Consider the following 19567-nt stretch of genomic DNA (forward strand, 5'->3'; position numbering starts at 1 on the left):
GCATCCCATTTGTTACAAATTACACCCGATTGGTCACGCACACTCCAAGTCTAGGCTGAGGCACACGAACAAAGTCCACAACTGCAGAAAGAAAAGGAGTACTTGTGGCACCTTAGAGACTAACCAATTTATTTGAGCATGAGCTTTCGTGAATTACAGCTCACTTCATCGGATGCATACTGTGGAAACTGCAGAAGACATTATATACACAGAGACCATGAAACAATACCTCCTCCCACCCCACACTCCTGCTGGTAATAGCTTATCTAAAGTGATCATCAAGTTGGGCCATTTCCAGCACAAATCCAGGTTTTCTCACCCTCCTGCTATTACCAGCAGGAGAGTGAGTTTGGGGGGGGGGGGCAGAGGGTGAGAAAACCTGGATTTGTGCTGGAAATGGCCCAACTTGATGATCACTTTAGATAAGCTATTACCAGCAGGAGAGTGGGGTGGGAGGAAGTATTGTTTCATGGTCTCTGTGTATATAATGTCTTCTGCAGTTTCCACAGTATGCATCCAATGAAGTGAGCTGTAGCTCACGAAAGCTCATGCTCAAATAAATTGGTTAGTCTTTAAGTGCCACAAGTACTCCTTTTCTTTTTGCGAATACAGACTAACACGGCTGTTACTCTGAAACCTGTCACAACTGCAGAGTTCCCAAAGATACTAAGTTTATTATGCTCGAGCGTGGTGCCCCCCTGCTAGTCAGGAGGGGACCCCGAATGCAGGTTATACAGAGATTATATACCTTTTAGCAAAGCACGTTGCCCTAGTGCATCGGAAACCTTAGCCAATAGACAAACCCTTCCCTTATCTACCACCCATACATGCTAGGTACATTCCCCGTGCTAGACCATTACTTCAACTACACAACATGGTCCTAAAGCAATGCACCAGTAGCCTTTCTTATCGGGATGGGAGGCTCGCATCAAGGCCAGGAGGCAGGGAGTTAGGAACAGACAAAGAACAGAAACCGGGATTCGAGATGGGCTGGAAACAAGGGGGCGGGTTTCAAAGGAATGCAGTATCTAAGGAAGACTCCTCCTGCTGCATGATGTGTTTACTTTTAGACAATGGTGGGCCCCAAACCAAAATGGAGTCACATACACACATATGCTAACTTTTCCTTAACACATTCCTGGGTCTCCGGTTACGAAAGGCACCGTGTGACGGGTTCAGTCACAGAGACCCCCATGGGACTGTCACCCGATGTGCTGAAAATACCTCTGAACCTGTTTTACCTGCCAGCTTGTGACTTCCAGAACCCTGTCTTGTTGAGCCAGACACACTAACCTGCTGCAACACAGACTCAGGGTCTGAACCACGCCCCCAAAGCTGCAGACTTTAAGTGAAAACAGCTCAGCAGCTTACTTGTCTCCAGCACCCAGATACCAAGTTCCCAATAGGATCCAAAACCCAAATAAATCTGTTTTACTCTGTATTAAGCTTATATAGAGTAAATTCATAAATTGTCCACCCTCTGTAACACTGATAAAGAGATATGCACCGCTGTTTGCTCCCTTTGGTATTAATCACTTACTCTAGATTTATTAATAAAGAAAAGTGATTTTATTAAGTATAAAAAGTAGGATTTAAGTGGTTTCAAGTAATAACACACAGAACAAAGTAAGTCACCCAGCAAAATAAAGCAAAAACACGCAAGTCTAAACCTAATACATTAAAAAAAAGGATTACAGGTAATATCTCACCCTCAGGGATGTTCCAATAAGCTTCTTTCACAGATTAGACTCCTTCCTAGTCTGGGCCCGATCCTTTCCCCAGGTAGTGTTAGTTCCAGCAGACATCTCAGGTGGTAAGCAGGGGATTTCTCATGACTGGCCCCCTTTGTCCTGCTCCACCCCCTTCTATAGCTTTGGCACAAGGCAGGAATCTTTTGTCTCTCTGGGTCCCCACCCTTCCTTCTAAATGGAAAAGTACCAGATTTAAGATGGATTTCATTATCAGGTGACATGGTCACATGTCACGGTAAGACCCCTAGTCTCCATTCCCCATGGGCTGGCCCACATGTACACAAGAAGGCTTTCAAGAAACTAAGGCCATTTACAACTGATTGTTTCTGGAGCACCCTTAATGGCCTCTACTTCATATGTTTACATCAGTGAAACAATTTTATAGCTAATTCTCCTAACTCCAGATATAGAAATAATACATACAAACAAATAGGATGAACACACTTAGTAGATTACAAGCTTTCTAATGACACGATACAAGGGGTATTTAGCGTGAAGCATATTCCAGTTATGTCATAAGCATATTTCCATAAAGCATATGGAGTGCAACGTCACACACCGGTCATGCAGGCAGCCTCACCAGCCCCAGAGGTCTCAGCCAAAGTCACACATCCCTATTCCCACCACCAAGGTATTGGTGCAGCACACAGGGAAACTGAGGCACCCGCCGTACTCATGAAAAACAGTAAGACTCACTTAAAACATAACAAGGAAAAATCCCCACTTTCTCACACCCTCTATCCCTGCTCCTTCTCTGTTATATTTACATGGAAAAAATGGTAAAAAGCCCAACTGCTATTCAGCAGAATCCAGTGCAACGTGGCAACAACTGGGAATGAGGCAATCTGTCCCTAGTGGGGGAACCTGGTGACTAACAATCACTTTGCAGAGGGAGAAAAAATTATAAACGTGATGCTCCAAATTTGGTTAGACTAGAAAAAGTGACGGAGCTTGTGTCCAGTGGTAAGGAAATTTGCTACGTTACCCTGGACGCTATATGGGCTATTTTCTTTCTTGAAAAAATAGTTGTGTTTTTATATCAGGATCGCGAACTCCATGGAAAACCCTAGTAGTGTCAAGGCCCAGATAGATTTAACCTCCATGTACCTAGTAGAGATCACTCCTGGTTCCCCCACCTGGGACTGATGGGCATTCCTGTTGGAGGGACGCACATTTCCATGACAGAGGACGAAGGAGTTGATGAAAAACACTGTGGGCTTCACTCCAAGGAAGGGTGAGCTGCAAAAGGGAAAAGCTGACAACTCACCTAAAGGAGCTGAGATGCCACAAATGCTGCCTTAAAGTGCACTACTTGGGAATTAGGAAAAAACAATGTTTTCTGAACCCGAGAAAAGATTTTCATGGTGTTTATCTCCCTTGCAGCTTCTCTGGTGATAAATAAGAGAAGAGTTGTGATGGAAGAATTTTCCACATTCACAGCATTCATGGGGTTTCTCTCCTGTGCAGCTCCTCTGATGTGTAATAAGGCCTGAGCTCCGAGCGAAAGTTTTCCCGTACTCACAGCATTCATAGGGTTTCTCTCCTGTGTGGCTCCTCTGATGCGTAATAAGGTTTGAGCTCTGAGTGAAGGTTTTCCCACACTCACAGCATTCATAGGGTTTCTCCTCTGTGTGGATTCTCTGATGATGAATAAGGGTTGAGCACTCAGTGAAAGTTTTCCCACACTCACAGCATTTATAGGGTTTCTCTCCTGTGTGGATCCTCCGATGTTTTATAAGGGCTAAATGCCAAGAGAAGGTTTTCTCACACTCAAAGCATTTACAGGGTTTCTCCCCTGTGTGACTCCTCTGATGTGCAATAAGATGTGAGTGCTGAGTGAAGGTTTTCCCGCACTCGCAGCACTCGTAAGGGCGCTGGCCTTTGTGGATTCTCTGATGGCAAATAAGGTGTGAGCGCTCAGCGAAGGTTTTCCCGCACTCACAGCATCCATAGGGTTTCTCCCGTGTGGATCCTCTGAGTGCGAATAAGGTGTGAGCACTCAGTGAACATTTTCCCACACTCACAGCATTCATAGGCTTTTGCCCTTGTGCGGATCCTCTGATGTTTTATAAGGGCTGAGTGCCAAAAGGTTTTCCCACACTCACAGCATTCATGGGGTTTCTTCCCTGTGTGGATCCTCTGATAGCAAATGCTGAGTGAAGGTTTTCCCGCACTCACAGCATCCATAGGGTCTCACTCTGGTGTGGATTCTCTGGTGGGTAATGAGGTGTGAGCGCCTCCTGAACTTTTTCCCACACTCAAAGCCCGTGTTATTTCTCTCTCCCGTCAGGATTCTCTGCTGGGCTGTGATTTCCTTGAGGCCTTTGTGAGTTCCCCGATAATTAATAGATATTCCAACTTTCTGCGCTGGCTGGTTTCCCTGCCGCTTCTCTGGCCTGTGCTGCCCCTGAGAGCCTTTTCCCTGCTCACAACTCCTGGACACACTCCCTTTGCATCTTTGCAATAACATCCCCTGCGGTTCCACTCGTTCATCTTCCTGCTGAGGATTCTGCTCCACGGTCTCTCTCACCATCCCATCACTTCCTGGGACAGAGAAAGAAAAACCTTAGAAACCAGAGGGAAAAGGGGAGAAGAAACCAAGAGAATAGCTGAAGATGGAAAAAAATCAGAGACTGAATTTCCCCCAACTCTTCCCCAAAGGGGCGAGAGGAGGGGATCAATTCTGCATCCAGCTCCCATCCAAACACTCAGGGAGATGGCAGTTTGGGGAGGGAACTACTGCCAGGAGTTAGTCAAGATGGGTACCAGCGTAGCAGCCGTGTTAGTCTCTAAGGTGCCACATGTACTCGTTTTCTTTTTTCAGGATGGGTAGGAAGCCATAAACAGTATTTGCCCAGAGGATATGACACCTGCTGGGGACCATCCTGAACCCAGAGACCTCACAAGGTCTTTGCTGGGAATCCCAGCTGTCTCCTTAAATGATCCCTCACCCATGCAGCTGCCTCTCAGGATCTCTCTTTCCTCTGAGCCCTGGAGATCTGGGGCCCACGGCTCTTCCCCTCGTTCCAGCTGGGAGATGACATCGGGTTTGGAAACTGGAAACCCTGCTTAGGGGAAAGAAGACCAGTGAGATCAGGTAACAAGAAAAGAAGAAATTGCACAACTTGTGTATTAACGATGGTTCTCGTTAGGATATAGATATTCAGGCCTGTCTGCAAAGGCCTGTACTTTAAGAATTTAGGTGTATTCTTATCACTTGGCTAGTTTAGAGGTATAAAAGAAAGAATTAAAATCACTGTCTGCCAGTGTAAGGTCCTTCTCTTACTGTGACAGTCTGAGTCCCTGTTCTTAGGCTAAGACCTTTGACGAAGCAACAGAGGCAGCCATAAGCTGGGAAGCGACCGGTCACATCCTCACATTCCAAACTAGTCACATTGAAATAAGGTGCTATTGGGCTGTTAGGAATACACTCCTGTCCTGATAGTGCCTATCATCTCCAGAGAAAGGGAAGTGCCTAGAAGATGTGAAACGAAACTTAGTTTGATAGCATCCTGTCTGGCAAGAACTCACTTATCAATAGCTGGGGTGTGAAATCCTGACTTCTGTATTGTTTTGTCAGTATAGTTCCCACTTCGCTGTTGTTTGTCTGTATAATCTCTGTCTGGTTCTGTGATTGTTTCTGTCTGCTGTATAATTAATTTTGCTGGGTGTAAACTAATTAAGGTGGTGGGATATAATTGGTTACATAATCATGTTACAATATGTTAGGATTCGTTAGTTAAATTTCAGGAAAATGATTGGTTAACGTATAGCTAAGCAGAACTCAAGTTTTACTATATAGTCTGCAGTCAATCAGGAAGTGAGTGGGTGGGTGTGGGGAGGGGAAATGGGAACAGGGAATGGGGCTGGGGAAATTGGAATCATGTTTTGCTAAAGGGGGAAATGGGAACAGGGAATGAGTCTGGGGAAATTGGAATCATGTTTGGCTAAGGGCAGGAATGGGAACAAGGACACAGGTGTAAGGCTCTGTGGTGTCAGAGCTGGGAAGGGGGACACTAAGGAAGGAAACTGGAATCATGCTTGCTGGAAGTTCACCCCAATAAACATCAAAAGCACCTTTGGACTTCGGATATTGTTGCTCTCTGTTCATGTGAGAAGGACCAGCGAAGTAAGTGGGTGAAGGAATAAGCCCCCTAACAGTTCTTTGAGATGTGTCTCCCTATAGGTGCTCCACTGTTGGTGCTAGCCATTAAAAATAGCTGTGTAGACTGGTGGCTTTCCACACGACTGTGCCCCTTTCAGGAGTCTGATTTGTCTTGCGTACCTCTGAGTTACGCCCCATTTAAAAACTACCTGCTTATAAAATCAGACATAAAAATAACAAAGCGTCACCTATCAGGGGGTAGCCGTCTTAGTCTGTATCCACAAAAACAACAAGGAGTCCGGTGGCACCTTAAAGACTAACAGATTTATTTGGGCATAGAATTCAAGGTAACATTTACAAATTGGAGAAGTGAGCTGAATGAATGAGATGAAATTCAATAAAGACGAGTGCAAAGTACTAGACTTAGGGAAGGAAAACCAAATGCACAAACGACCAAGTGGGAAATAGCTGGTTACGAGGTAGTACTACTGAAAACGATCGGGAGTTATAGTGGATCACAAATTGAATCTGAGTCAACCACGTGACTCAATTGTGAAAAAAAAGTAATTAAGCACTGGAATAGATTAGCAAGAGAGGTGGTGGAATCCCCATCATTAGAGGTTTTCAAGGTCAGGTTGGACAAACACCTCAGTGCTGTGGGCTGGACTAGATGCCCTCTCATGGTTCATTCCAGCCCTACCGTTCTACGATTCTATGCTGGGGAAATGTTTGGTCACTAGATTACAGCACTGACTGGTCCCTCCCACTAGCACTAAACCAGCAAGACATTTTGAAACCCTCCCAGTAACAAAGACTGGGAACTGAATGGGAGAGAAGAGCAGAACAAAAGGAGTGATATTGGGGGATTCCCCCTGACATTGTCCCCAAGGCAGCAAACTCCTACAGCAGGGGGTACAGGGAGAGTCAGGAGCTGGCTTTTCCTTCCCCCGCACCTCACCTTGTTCGTAGCAAAGTGAATCCGCCCAGGGATGCGGCAATAACCGTGCGTGGGCCGGTCAGAAATCTGGGAATCTCTCCCCGCAATTATTTCTCCCACTGCCCTTTTCAGTCTCTCTCTCTCTCTCTCCTTGTGTCTCCCTTCCCCTGTCTCTTGCTGGCAGCCAATCCTGGGGGTTCCCTCTCCTATGGCTGGATCGGCTCCTGCAATTGCTGAGTGGAGGAGAGGCTCTTTGTGCAGAGTCACTTTCATGTCCATTCCCTGCACCTTCCCTGAGGTCTCTATCAATCACCTGGAGTCTCTGGCTCAGATGTTGGTGTGGGCAGAGCCCTGGGTTGCCCTATGGGACTAATTACAGCTGGAGAAAATCCTCACCTTGGCTGGGCACAGAGTCACTCCCCAGCCCCGATCCTGCTGGGGGAGCAGCAGCTGCTCAGCCTGGGCTCCCAGATCACAATCGAGACAGCAGTGTCTGAACCAGGAAGCTCAACCCCAATATCCTGAGGCAGAGAAAGTAACTTTCCTCCCTTTAGCAACAACTGAAACCCCCTCCCCATAGGGACACACCCTGATCTTATCTGCCCCCCATGTTAATTTGGAGTCTCTCTTTGTTCTGTCTTGCAGTGACTCCGGATTAACACGTGTCTCAGGGAGACCACAAACGTAGCTCAGGCAGGAGGAGGCCAGACTCCTTTTAAACGGATCACTGCAGCGGGGGGGTCGAACCTGCTCCCGCCCCCCTCGCTCCCCATGTGCTGAGAGAGAATCACAGCAACAGTTTCCCATCCCCTCCCCCACCCCTGGCTCTGGGAGTCTCTGTCCGCGCGGCTGCCCCCGGGGGTCTCTCCGTCAATCAGCGAGCGGGTCGCCCTCACGCGAACCGTTAACCACCTCCGCCCGTCATTGGGGCAACGTTATTTCCGGCCTGAGGTGCGCCAGGAACTACATCTCCCAGCCTGCCCTGGGGCGCTGCCGAATTCTCTGGCCCAGCCCGTACAGATCCCCCCGTTCATACAGACCGCCCCGCCTGGCCTGTCAAACGCGGTGACAGCGGGTCAGACCCGAGAGGCGGGTTCGGCGGCGATGGGCCCCCGCGCGCGCTAGCTTAGCTGGGAGTGAGCATGCGCATTGAACACAGATGGCGCATCCTCAGTAGTAGCTGCTGAAGCCACTGCGCCCTCGCTCTGTCCTGACTTGGCCCGAAACTCCTCTACGGTGGCGGGGGGAAAGGGAGCGTAGTCTGACTGTGTCGTATGTTGTGTCATGTTGTGTGTGTGACGTGTGTTGTGTCACGTGTGTTGTGTGTGTGTGTCTGAGGCGGGTTGTGTGACGTGTTGTGTGTCGTGTTGCATGTGTTTGTGTGTGGGTGACATGTCGGGTGACGTGTTGTGTGTGTAAGTGTGACGGGTTGTGTGTGTTCTTGTGTGTGTGTGACATGCTGTGTGTGCGTGTGCAACATTTTGTGCATCTGCGAAGTGCGAAGTGTTGTGCATGACATGTAATGTGGTGTGTCTGCGCATGTGACGTGTCGTATTCTGTGTGTGTGTGTCGGTGTCATGTGTTCTGTGTGTGTCACGTGTTGTGTGTCATGTTCTGTGTATGTGTTGCTGTCGTTTGTTGTGTGTGTGACGGGTTCTGTGTGTGTGTGATGTGCTGTGTGTGCGTGCACGCATGCAACGTTTTGTGCGTGTGCAAAGTGCAAAGTGTTGTGCGTGCGAGCAACATGTTGAGTCTGCGCTTGCGACGTCCCACGTGTGATGTGCTGTGTACCACGTGCCACGTTTTGTGTGTGTGACATGCAACGTGCGACATGTTGTGGGTGACGTGCGACATGTGTGCGAAGTGCTGTGTGTGCAACATCTTGTGTGTGTGACACGCAACTTGCGACATGTTGTGAGTGACGTGCGACGTGCTGTGTGGGACGTGGGACGTGCGACGTGCTGTGTGTGCCACGTACAATGAGTGAGGTGTCGTGTCGTCTGTGTGTGATGTCTCGTGTGTCGGGTCCTGTTGTCTGTGTGTGTGTGTGAGTGAGACGTGGTGTGTCGTGTCGTCTGTGTGTGATGTCTCGTGTGTCGGGTCCTGTTGTCTGTGTGTGTGTGTGAGTGAGACGTGGTGTGTCGTGTCCTGTTGTCTGTGTGTGTGTGTGTGTGAGTGAGACGTGGTGTGTCGTGTCCTGTTGTCTGTGTGTGTGTGTGTGTGTGTGTGAGTGAGACGTGGTGTGTCGTGTCCTGTTGTCTGTGTGTGTGTGTGTGTGTGAGTGAGACGTGGTGTGTCGTGTCCTGTTGTGAATGTGTGTGTGAGACGTGGTGTGTCGGGTCCTGTTGTGTGTGTGTGATGTCTCGTGTGTCGTGTCCTGTTGTGAATGTGTGTGTGAGACGTGGTGTGTCGGGTCCTGTTGTGTGTGTGTGATGTCTCGTGTGTCGTGTCCTGTTGTGAATGTGTGTGTGAGACGTGGTGTGTCGGGTCCTGTTGTGTGTGTGTGATGTCTCGTGTGTCGTGTCCTGTTGTGAATGTGTGTGTGAGACGTGGTGTGTCGGGTCCTGTTGTGTGTGTGTGATGTCTCGTGTGTCGTGTCCTGTTGTGAATGTGTGTGTGAGACGTGGTGTGTTGTGTCCTGTGTGTGTGTGTGATGTCTCGTGTGTCGTGTCCTGTTGTGAATGTGTGTGTGAGACGTGGTGTGTTGTGTCCTGTGTGTGTGTGTGATGTCTCGTGTGTCGTGTCCTGTTGTGAATGTGTGTGTGACGTGGTGTGTGTCGTGTTCTATGTATGTGTGTCAGTATAGTGTGTTGTGTGTGTATGAGATGTATGTGTATGCGTGACATATTGTGTGTCATCCTGTGAGTGTGTGAGATGTGTTGTCTGTCGTCTTGTGTGTGTTGTGTGTTGTCGAGTGTGTGTGCGTGACACGTTGTGTGTCATGTTCTGTGTGTGTCGGTGGCGTGAGGCGTTGTGTCGTCTTCTGTGGGTGTTGTGTTTTGTGCCATTTTGTGTGTCGTGTGAGGCGTTGTGTGTAGTGTTGTGTGTGTGTGTATGTGTCGGTGTCATCTGTTGCGTGTGATTTTTGTGTGTCGTGTGTGCGTCGGTGTTGTCTGTCTGTGAAGTTTTCTGTGTGATGTGTGTCGCATTGTGTGTGTTGTGTGCCATTCTGTGTGTCGTGTGTTGTTGTGTGTGTCGGTGTCATGTGTCGTGTGTGATTTTTATGTGTTGTGTGCCATGTGATGTTGTGTGTGTGATGCGTCATGTGTGTGAGATGTGTTTATGTATGTGTGACGTGTTGTGTGTCATGTTCTATGTGTGTGTAACATGCTGTGTGTCGTGTGCTGTCTTGACTGTTGTGTTGAGTGTTTGTGTAAAGTGTTGTGTGTCATGTTGTCTGTGTGTCTGTGTCGTGTGTTGTGTGCCATTTCACATTTCGTGTCAGGGGTTGTGTGTGTGTTGTGTGTATGTAGGTGTCGTGTGTTGTGTGTCATTTGTGTGTTGTGTTGTGTGCCATTTTGTGTGTCGTGCAACGTGGTGTGTGTGTGACATACAACGTGCGACATGTCAGTCACATGCAATGTGCGATATGCGACATGTGACATGCAACGTGTGACATGTGTGCGTGACGTGTTGTGTGTGACACGCAACGTGCGATGTGTTGTGTGACATGTGACATGCTGTCTCTGCGATGTGCAGTGTTTGCGACATATGTGAGATGTGTTCTGTGTGCCACGTGCGACGTGTCGTGTGTGTTCTGTCCTGTGCCACCTTCTGTGTGTGTGTGTGTCATGTAACTTGTGTGTGTTGTCGTCATGTGTTGGGTGTGACTCGTGTGTCATGTGTGCCATTTTGTGTGTCATGTAACTTGTGTGTGTTGTCGTCATGTGTTGGGTGTGACTCGTGTGTCATGTGTGCCATTTTGTGTGTCATGTAACTTGTGTGTGTTGTCGTCATGTGTTGGGTGTGACTCGTGTGTCATGTGTGCCATTTTGTGTGTCATGTAACTTGTTGAGTGTGTCATTGTGTGTGTGTCACGTGTTGTATGTTGTGTTGTGTGTGTCACGTGTTGTGTGCGTGCGCACGCATACAATGTGTTGTGCATCTGTGAAGTGCGAAGTGCGATGTGTTGTGCGTGACATGCGACGTACGGTGTGTGCAACGTGAGACATGTGCTGTGTTGTATGTGTGACGTGCTGTGTGTATGTACAACGTACCATGTGCCGTCTGTGATGTGTCGTGTGAGTGTCTGTTGGTGTGGGTGCGGTGTGTTTCCTTGAGTGCCGTGTGTCGTGATGTGTGCATGTTATGTTTTCAGTGTCGTGTGTGGGTGCGGTGTGTTTCCTTGAGTGCCGTGTGTCGTGATGTGTGCATGTTATGTTTTCAGTGTCGTGTGTGGGTGCGGTGTGTTTCCTTGAGTGCCGTGTGTCGTGATGTGTGCATGTTATGTTTTCAGTGTCGTGTGTGGGTGCAGTGTGTTTCCTTGAGTGCCGTGTGTCGTGATGTGTGCATGTTATGTTTTCAGTGTCGTGTGTGGGTGCGGTGTGTTTCCTTGAGTGCCGTGTGTCGTGTTGTTTGTGTGTGTCCGTGTCGTGTGTGGGTGCGGTGTGTTTCCTTGAGTGCCGTGTGTCGTGTTCTTTGTGTGTGTCCGTGTCGTGTGTGTGTGCGGTGTGTTTCCTTGAGTGCCGTGTGTCGTGTTGTTTGTGTGTGTCCGTGTCGTGTGTGTGTGCGGTGTGTTTCCTTGAGTGCCGTGTGTCGTGTTCTTTGTGTGTGTCCGTGTCGTGTGTGTGTGCGGTGTGTTTCCTTGAGTGCCGTGTGTCGTGTTGTTTGTGTGTGTCCGTGTCGTGTGTGTGTGAGGTGTGTTTCCTTGAGTGCCGTGTGTCGTGTTGTTTGTGTGTGTCCGTGTCGTGTGTGTGTGAGAGAGACGTGTTTGTGATGTTGGTGTTACGTGTCATGTTGTCTGTGTGTCATGTTCTGTGTGTGATGTGTGTGTGTGTGTGTTGTCTTGGGTGGCCACACAGGGTAACGCACAAAGCATTTCCCTCATGGAGCAACAGTGACACTGGGTGGCCACTCAGGGTAATGCACAAAACGTTTTGCCTCATGGAGCAACAGTGACACTGGGTGGCCACTCTAGGTAATGCACCAACAATTTCCCTCACAGAGCAACAGTGACACTCCGTGGCCAGTCAGGGTAATGCACCAACAATTTCCCTCCCGGAGCAACAGTGACACGGGGTGGCCACTCTAGGTAATGCACCAACAATTTCCCTCACGGAGCAATAGTGACACTTGGTGGCCACTCTAGGTAATGCACCAATAATTTCCCTCACGGAGCAACAGTGACACTAGGTGGCCACTCTAGGTAATGCACCAACAATTTCCCTCATGGAGCAACAGTGATACTGGGTGGCCAGTCAGGGTAATCCACCAACAATTTCCCTCACGAAGCAACAGTGACACTAGGTGGCCACTCTGCCTAATGCACCAACAGTTTCCCTCATGGAGGAACAGTGACACTGGGTGGCCACTCTGGGTAATGCACAAAGCATTCCCCTCACGGAGCAACAGTGACACTCCGTGGCCACTCAGGGTAATGCCCGAAATATTTCCCTCAGGGAGCAACAGTGACACTGGGTGGCCAGTCAGGTTAATGGACAAACATTTTCCCTCACGGAGGAACAGTGACACTCGGTGACCACTCTGGGTAATGCACCAACAATTTCCCTCACAGAGCAACAGTCACACTGGGTGGTCAGTCAGGGCAAAGCACCAACAATTTCCCTCACGGGGCAACAGTGCCACTGGGTGGCCACTCAGGGTACTGCACAGAGCATTCCCCTCACGGAGCAACAGTGACACTCCGTGGCCACTCAGGGTAATGCCCGAAATATTTCCCTCAGGGAGCAACAGTGACACTGGGTGGCCAGTCAGGGTCATGCACCAGCAATTTCCATCACGGAGCAACAGTGACACTGGGTGGCCACACTAGGTAATGCATGACCAATTCCCCTCATGGAGCAACAGTGACACTGGGTGGCCAGTCAGGTTAATGGACAAACATTTTCCCTCACGGAGGAACAGTGACACTCGGTGGCCACTCTGGGTAATGCACCAACAATTTCCCTCACGGGGCAACAGTGCCACTGGGTGGCCACTCAGGGTACTGCACAGAGCATTCCCCTCACGGAGCAACACTGAAACTGAGAGGCCACTCTGGGTAATGCACAAAGAATTTCCCTCACGGAGCAACAGTGACACTCCGTGGCCACTCAGGGTAATGTACCAGCCATTTCCCTCATGGAGCACAGTGACACGGGGTGGCCGATCAACATAATGCACAAACCATTTCCCTCATGGATGAACAGCGACACTGGGTGGCCACTAAGGGTAATGCACAAAGCATTTCGCCCATGGAGCAACAGTGACACTCCGTGGCCACTCAGGGTAATGCCCAAAAAATTTCCCTCAGGGAGCAACAGTGACACTGGCTGGCCACTCAGGGTAATGCATGAACAATTTCCCTCACGGAGCAACAGTGACATTGGGTGGCCAGCCAGGGAAATGCACCAACAATTTCCCTCATGGAGCAACAGTGACACTGGGTGGCCAGTCAGGGTAATGCACCAATAATTTCCCTCACGGAGCATCCGTGATACTTGGTGGCCACTCTAGGTAATGCACAAAGCATTTCCCACACGGAGCAACAGTGACACTGGGTGGCAAGTAAGGGTAATGCACAAACAATTTCCCTCACGGAGCAACAGTGACATTGGGTGGCCATTCTCGGTAATGCACCAACAATTTTCCTCACGGAGCAACAGTGACACTGGGTGCCCAGTCAGGGTAATGCACCAATAATTTCCCTCACGGAGCATCCGTGATACTTGGTGGCCACTCTAGGTAATGCACAAAGCATTTCCCACACGGAGCAACAGTGACACTGGGTGGCAAGTAAGGGTAATGCACAAACAATTTCCCTCACGGAGCAACAGTGACATTGGGTGGCCACTCTCGGTAATGCACCAACAATTTCCCTCACGAAGCAACAGTGACACTGGGTGGCCACTTTAATGCACCAACAATTTCCCTCACGGAGCAATAGTGACACTGGGTCGCCACTCTAGCTAATGCACAAACAATTTCCCTCACGGAGCAATAGTGACACTGGGTCGCCACTCTAGCTAATGCACAAACAATTTCCCTCACGGAGCAACAGTGACAATGGGTGGCCACTCTATGTAATGCACAAACAATTTCCCTCACGGAGCAACAGTGACACTGGGTGGCCACTCTAGGTAATGCACACAGCATTTTCCTCATTGAGCAACAGTGACACTGGTTGGCCACTCAGGGTAATGCACCAACAATTTTCCTCACGGAGCAAGAGTGACACTGGGTGGCCACTCTAGGTAATGCACAAACAATTTCCCTCACGGAGCAACAGTGACACTGGGTGGCCACTCTAGGTAATGCACAAAGCATTTCCCACATGGAGCAACAGTGACACTGGGTGCCCAGTCAGGGTAATGCACCAATAATTTCCCTCACGGAGCATCCGTGATACTTGGTGGCCACTCTAGGTAATGCACAAAGCATTTCCCACACGGAGCAACAGTGACACTGGGTGGCAAGTAAGGGTAATGCACAAACAATTTCCCTCACGGAGCAACAGTGACATTGGGTGGCCACTCTCGGTAATGCACCAACAATTTCCCTCACGGAGCAACAGTGACACTGGGTGGCCACTTTAATGCACCAACAATTTCCCTCACGGAGCAATAGTGACACTGGGTGGCCACTCTAGGTAATGCATACAGCATTTTCCTCATTGAGCAACAGTGACACTGGGGGGCCACTCAGGGTAATGCACCAACAATTTTCCTCACGGAGCAACAGTGACATTGGGTGGCCACTCTCGGTAATGCACCAACAATTTCTTTCACGGGAAACAGTGACACTGTGTGGCCATTCTCGGTAATGCACCTACAATTTCCCTCACGGAGCAACAGTGACACTGGGTGGCCACTCTAGGTAATGCACAAACAATTTCCCTCACGGAGCAACAGTGACACTGGGTAGCCAGTCAGGGTAATGCACCAAAAATTTCCCTCACGGAGCAACAGTGACACTGGGTGGCCTCTCTAGGTAATGCACCAACAATTTCCCTCACGGAGCAACAGCGACACTGTGTGGCCACTTTAGTGCACCAACAATTTCCCTCACGGAGCAACAGTGACACTGGGTGGCCACTTCAATGCACCAACAATTTTCCTCACGGAGCAAGAGTGATACTGGGTAGCCAGTCAGGGTAATGCACCAACAATTTCCCTCATTGAGCAACAATGACACTGGGTGGCCACTCTAGGTAATGCACAAACAATTTCCCTCACGGAGTGTTAGCCGACGGCCAAGGATGTTTGGTGAGGTGCCAGCTATGCCCGTTTATACCATCCGTGACTTTAACCGCTAGGACGCATTGTCCCTTCGCGGCGGGCAGCCCGGGCTAGGCTGACGGATGCCCGAAGGTCCTAACCACCCGTGACTTTAACTGCTAGAGCTCAGAGCTCCTTCGCAGCGGGCAGTCAATACTGACTGACAGGTGCCCCAATGGCAGCACTAAGAGCCTCTCCACACCCGTGACTTTAACTGCTAGAGCTCAGAGCTCCTTCGCAGCGGGCAGCCAGGATTGACTGACAGGTGCCCCAAGAGTTTGCCCCGTGGAGGCGGCACAACTCAACGCTAGGCTCTTAGTACTCTCACCTAATGGCCAGGCTTTAGAGCCAAAACGGCTGAGGTTCTTTAATTGTGTTGGCTGCTTTACAGTAAACCAGAGAAAACAAGTCAGGCTTATGCATAAATGGTTACCAAAATTTATTAAGCTAGATTCTAATCATGTGGTTACAAAATTGCTAGTGCCTACTTATTTAAATGTAGAGATGTTACACACACAAACAAGTTACAAAACTGAAGCCACAATCCCAAAGAAAGAAAACAAAGTATAGAGCTCTATTTCAAAATATGTGTACACTAAAGATAGGAGATCAGGTGTGGGTGCTTCTTACCCTCCTTGCATCTCTCGATTCCAGCGGTGCCAAGCCAGGATCGGTCACTCAATTCCGCGGAAAGACGAATAAGGGACAAGGCGTAGGGACCCTATTAGCTGCAGAAGCCTTGGGAGGCTGTCACTTATCTGACCAGCAGATAGATAGTGAAAAGCACTCAAAAATCATGGTGCTGTAGGTCCCCTACTTAAACCTCTGTACTCCTTTATTCTCTTTCTCCTTTCTTATGCCAAATTGAGGCTGGTCTGTCGGGGTGACGCCAGCTTTCGCAAGAGTAGTTTACACTTGCAAGTGAGAGAAACAATAAGTTTCGACGACTGGACATTTCTTTTATCAGGGTAAATATTTTCCCACCTAGGATGTTGGTGTGTGTGCATCACGCTATTTAGTAGGGGCTAAGAGCCATGTCTGTCACAGGGCCTCTGCCTGCTGTGAGCTTAATCCTTGTATCTGTTCCCAGAGGCACATTGTAGCAGCACACCTGTGCTTTCACAGCTTCAAAGGCTGTGCTGGAATATATGTTAAGTGCCCTGTTCCTGCTTCCTCCTGTGTTTCCAGCAATGCTGGTCTGAGGGGGGGGGGCGGCTGTCCGGCTACACGGAGCAACAGTGACACTCGGTGGCCACTCAGGGTAATGCACAAACAATTTCCCTCACGGGAACAGTGACACTGGGTGGCCACTCTAGGTAATGCATCAATAATTTCCCTCACAGAGCAACAGTGACACTGTGTGGCCACGCTAGGTAATGCACCAACAATTACCCTCACGGAGCAAGAGTGACACTGTGTGGCCACTCTAGGTAATGCACCAACAATTTCCCTCACGGAGCAATAGTGACACTGGGTGGCCACTCTAGGTAATCCACCAACAATTTCCCTCACGGGAAACAGTGACACTGGGTGGCCACTCTAGGTAATGCACCAAGAATTTCCCTCACGGAGCAACAGTGACACTGTGTTTCCATTCTCGGTAATGGACCAAGAATTTCCCTCACGCAGCAACAGTGACACTGGGTGGCCACTCACGGTAATGCACAAAGCATTTCCCACACGGAGCAACAGTGACACTGCGTGGCCACTCAGGGTAATGCACAAAAAATTTCCCTCACGGGAAACAGTGACACTGTGTGGCCACTCTAGGTAATGCACACAGCATTTTCCTCATTGAGCAACAGTGACACTGGGTGGCCACTCAGGGTAACGCACCAACAATTTTCCTCACGGAGCAACAGTGACACTGGGTGGCCACTCTGGGTAATGCACCAATAATTTTCCTCACGGAGCAACCGTGACACTGGGTGGCCACTTTAATGCACCAATATAATTTCCCTCACAGAGCAATAGTGACAGTGGGTGGCCACTCTAGGTAATGCACCAACAAGTTCCCTCATTGAGCAACAGTGACACTGGGTGGCCCTCTAGGTAATGCACAAACAATTTCCCTCACGGAGCAACAGTGACACTGGGTGGCCACTCTAGGTAATGCACACAGCATTTTCCTCATTGAGCAACAGTGACACTGGGTGGCCACTCAGGGTAATGCACCAAGAATTTCCCTCACGGAGCAACAGTGACACTATGTGGTCATTCTCGGTAATGGACCAAGAATTTCCCTCAGGTAGCAACAGTGACACTGGGTGGCCACTCTAGGTAATGCACAAAGCATTTCCCTCACGGAGCAACAGTGACACTGGGTGGCCAGTCAGGGTAATGCACAAACAATTTCCCTAACGGGAAACAGTGACACTGTGTGGCCATTCTCGGTAAAGCACCAACTATTTCCCTCACGGAGCAACAGTGACACTGGGTGGCCAATCAGGGTAGTACACCAAAAATTTCCCTTTCGGAGCAACAGCGACACCGGGTGGTCACTCTAGGTTATGAACCAACAATTTCCCTCACGGAGCAACTGTGACACTGGGTGGCAAGTCAGGGTAATGCACCAACAATTTCCCTCACGGAGCAATAGTGACACTCCTTGGCCACACAGGGTAATGCAAAAACAATTTCCCTCACGGAGCAACAGTGACACTGGGTGGCAAGTCAGGGTAATGCACAAACAATTTCCCTCACGGGAAACAGTGACACTGTGTGGCCACTCTAGGTAATGCACACAGCATTTTCCTCATTGAGCAACAGTGACACTGGGTGGCCAGTCAGGGTAATGCACCAACAATTTCCCTCACGGAGCAACAGCGACACTGTGTGGCCTCTCTTATGCCCCAACAATTTCCCTCACGGAGCAACACTGAGACTGGGTGGCCTCTCTAGGTAATGCACCAACAATTTCCCTCACGGAGCAACAGTGACACTGGGTGGCCAATCCAGATAATGCACAAACCATTTCCTCATGGAGGAACAGTGACACTGGGTGCTTACTCACGGTAGTGCACCAACAATTTCCCTCACAGAGCAACAGTGACACTGGGTGGCCTCTCAGGGTAATGCACTAACAATTTCCCTGACGGAGCAACAGTGACACTGGGTGGCCAATCCAGATAATGCACAAACCTTTTCCCTCATGGACGAACAGTGACACTGGCAAAAAGAAAAGGAGTACTTGTGGCACCTTAGAGACTAACCAATTTATTTGAGCATGAGCTTTCGTGAGCTACAGCTCACTTCATCGGATGCATGCCGTGGAAACTGCAGCAGACTTTATTTATACACAGAGAATATGAAAAAATACCTCCTCCCACCCCACTGTCCTGCTGGTAATAGCTTATCTAAAGTGATCATCAGGTGGGCCATTTCCAGCACAAATCCAGGTTTTCTCACCCTCCACCCCCCACACACAAATTCACTCTCCTGCTGGTGATAGCCCATCCAAAGTGACAACTCTTTTCACAATGTGCATGATAATCAAGTTGGGCTATTTCCTGCACAAATCCAGGTTTTCTCACATCCCCCCACCCCCATACACACACAAACTCACTCTCCTGCTGGTAATAGCTCATAATAATAATAGTGACACTGGGTGGCTACTCAGGGTAATGCACAAAGCATTTCTCTCGGAGCAACCGTGACACTGGGTGGCCACTCTCGGTAATGCACCAACAATTTCCCTCACGGAGCAACAGTGACACTCGGTGGCAAGTCAGGGTAATGCACAAACAATTCCCCTCACGGGAAACAGTGAGGCTGGGTGGCCATTCTCGGTAATGCACATTCAATTTCCCTCACGGAGCAACAGTGACACTGGGTGGCCATTCTCGGTAATGCACGAATAATTTCCCTCACGGAGCAACAGTGACACTGGGTGGCCACTCAGGGTAATGCACAAACAATTTCCCTCAAGGAGCAACAGTGACACTGGTTGGCAAGTCAGGGTAATGCACCAAGAATTTCCCTCACGGAGCAACAGTGACACTGGGTGGCCACTCTAGGTAATGCACCAAGAATTTCCCTCACTGAGCAAAAGTTACACTGTGTGGCCACTCTAGGTAATGCACAAACAATTCCCCTCACGGGAAACAGTGACACTGGGTGCCCACTCTAGGTAATGCATACAGCATTTTCCTCATTGAGCAACAGTGACACTGGGGGGCCACTCAGGGTAATGCACCAACAATTTTCCTCACGGAGCAAGAGTGACACTGGGGGGCCAGTCAGGGTAATGCACCAATAATTTCCCTCACGGAGCAACCGTGACACTGGGTGGCAAGTCAGGGTAATGCACAAACAATTTCCCTCACGGATCAACAGTGAC

General features: G+C 49.3%; 1 pseudogene across 1 annotated transcript in view; it reads right to left on the reverse strand.

Annotated features, from left to right (window-relative positions):
- Nucleotides 1–19567, reverse strand: part of LOC140903603 (uncharacterized) — a 93935-nt pseudogene that overhangs the window by 14622 nt on the left and 59746 nt on the right. Inside the window, exons 4-6 of the transcript XR_013635066.1 lie at nt 4703–4816; nt 3690–4295; nt 1710–3625 (exon numbers count right to left, since the gene is read on the reverse strand). The product of XR_013635066.1 is annotated as an uncharacterized LOC140903603 (transcript). The remainder of the gene's footprint in view (nt 1–1709; nt 3626–3689; nt 4296–4702; nt 4817–19567) is intronic.

Source organism: Lepidochelys kempii, chromosome 26 (assembly GCF_965140285.1).
Source record: "Lepidochelys kempii isolate rLepKem1 chromosome 26, rLepKem1.hap1, whole genome shotgun sequence".
Classification (NCBI taxonomy): Eukaryota; Metazoa; Chordata; order Testudines; family Cheloniidae; genus Lepidochelys; species Lepidochelys kempii.